This window comes from Ricinus communis, chromosome 3 (genome assembly GCF_019578655.1).
Source record: "Ricinus communis isolate WT05 ecotype wild-type chromosome 3, ASM1957865v1, whole genome shotgun sequence".
Taxonomy (NCBI): Eukaryota; Viridiplantae; Streptophyta; class Magnoliopsida; order Malpighiales; family Euphorbiaceae; genus Ricinus; species Ricinus communis.
Window position 1 is genome coordinate 7,744,541 of NC_063258.1, and position 2,487 is coordinate 7,747,027.

Genomic DNA, 2,487 nt, shown 5'->3' on the forward strand with positions numbered 1-2,487 from the left:
TGGTGGAGGCCATAGTGGCTACGGAAGCCGTGCTAAAATGGCACTTCTGGGGCAGCTTCTTGACAATTCAGCACTGCCGGAGTCCAGGCCGTGCTCAACCCTTGGAATGCTAGTCCTTACTCAATTTGATAGATTCTGATCCATAATTACGTGTATTTCCCTCGATTGCTGACAACATGAAAGAAACCAAAAGACAGGTGATTCTAGCATAAAACAAGATAATTATGCACAAGAATGTAAACAATTGGGCATGTAAATATGTGTAATATGATGCCTATCACCATCCGGTTCTATCACTACATGGACGGATATGGCAAGAGCATTCCTTGACAAGTTCTTTACCGCCTCAAGAGCTGCAAGTATAAGAAGGGACATATGTGGAATCAAGTAAAAAGATGTGGAAACTCTCCATGAATATTGGGAACGGTTTAAAACATTTTGCACGAGTTGCCCTCAACATGGAATTACTGAACAACTTCTCATCCAATACTTTTATGAGGGATTGTTACCCATGAAGAGAAAAATGATGGATGCCACTAGTGGAGGTGCTATAGTGAGCAAAACTCCTCAAGCCACTAGGGAATTGATCTCCATCATGGCTGCCAACTCTCAACAATTTGGCTTCGGTCAAGACCCAACACCAAGAAGAGTGAATGAGGTAACTAGAAATTCTATCGAAACTTAATTGTCTAAACTAACCTCTCTTGTTCAACAATTGGCCTTAGGAAATGCACCAAAAGCCAGAGTTTGCAGATTTTGTACCGATCCAGGTCATCTAACCAACATGTGTCCAACACTTCAAGAGGACTCTAATGAGCAAGTTAACATGGTTGGAGGATTTCTAGACAGGAAGTATGATCCTTATTCGAACACGTACAATCTAGGATATAGGGAACATCCTAACCTTAGTTATGGATCAAGAAATCAAAATTTGCAAAACTCTCATCAAAATTTCCAACAAAGATCGGGAAATTTCCAAAAATCACCTCCCGTAAAGCAAGGTATGTCTCTTGAAGATATTTTTAAAGAGCTTACTAATAATAGTAATGTTTTTCAACAGGAAACGAGAGCAAGTATTCAAAATTTAGAGGCTCAAGTAGGGCAATTGGCATCTTCAGTGAGCAAATTAGAATCTCAAGGTAAATTGCCATCACAAATAATTGTCAATCCAAGGCACAATGCTAGTGCAATAACCTTGAGAAGTGGAAAAGAAATGAAAGAATTTGATGATGCAAAAAGACATGGGCGAGCCTTAAAAGAGGAGGTTGAAAAAGAAGTGGCGACCTCATCGCAAGAAACTGATAAATCTCAAGTACCAAACAACGAGAAACAAAAGGTATTGGTGACAAAACCTCCTTTTCCCGAAAGATTTGCCAAATCTAAGAAATAAGAAGAGGAAAAAGAGATATTTGAGACATTTTGCAAAATTGAGGTAAATATCCCTTTATTCAAAGCAATTAAGCAAGTACCTCGTTATGCTAAATTTCTTAAAGAATTATGCACCAATAAGAGAAAGTTAGAAGGTATGGAAAGGATAAGTGTGGGTGAGAATGTTTCGGCTATTCTTCAAAGAAAGGTACCTCCCAAGTGCATGTATGTTTACTATCCCTTGTAAGATAGGCAATGTTGAAATTAAGAGGGCGATGTGTGATTTAGGAGCCTCAATAAATGTCATGCCTTTTTCAATTTATGCATCTTTAAAATGTGGTAAATTAAAAGAAACTGGTGTTGTTATACAACTTGTGGATAGGTCGGTTGTGTATCCTGAGGGTGTCTTAGAGGATGTTTTAGTGCAAGTGAATGAATTGGTATTTCTTGTAGATTTTTATGTACTTGACATGGAAGAAGATAATTCTCCTAACTCAACATCAATTTTGTTAGGAATACCATTTCTTGAAACTTCAAAAACAAAAATTGATGTACATGATGGCACACTTAGCATGGAATTTGATAATGAGATCATAAAATTTAATATCTATGATGCCATGAGACATCCTAGTGATATATCCTCAGTTTTTATTTTAGATGCAATTGACACTTTAGTGCAGGAAACTTTTGAGTTAGAATATGAAGACAAGTTACAAGTTGCACTCACCAACAACCTCAATCTAAAAGAACTTCTACGCCTTGAAGCACTTTATGTGATAGATTCACCTGTACAAGACACCATTTTTGCATTGGATGCACTTAAGCTTATGAAAAATAATGTTGCTTATATTGATTTTCTTATTCTCATAAAAAGCTTATTCCTTCTACTATACAGGCACCAAAGTTAGAATTGAAAGCTCTACTTAGTCATCTAAAGTATATGTTTTTAGGAGAAAATGAATCCTTGCCAGTTATCATATCTAATAAACTCACTACTTTGGAACAAGAGGTGTTGATTCGGGTACTTAGAGAGTACAAAGAAGCAATTGGGTGGACTATAGCTGATATCAAAAGATTGAGCCCCTTTTTGTGCATGTATAGAATACTTTTAGAAGAGGA

At 36.9% G+C, this 2,487-nt stretch overlaps 1 non-coding gene across 1 annotated transcript; it reads right to left on the reverse strand.

Annotated features, from left to right (window-relative positions):
* Positions 1 to 358: 358 nt before the first annotated feature.
* Positions 359 to 465, reverse strand: LOC125369681. The gene has a single exon (XR_007215357.1). It is a non-coding gene; the product is annotated as a small nucleolar RNA R71 (small nucleolar RNA).
* Positions 466 to 2,487: the final 2,022 nt, after the last annotated feature.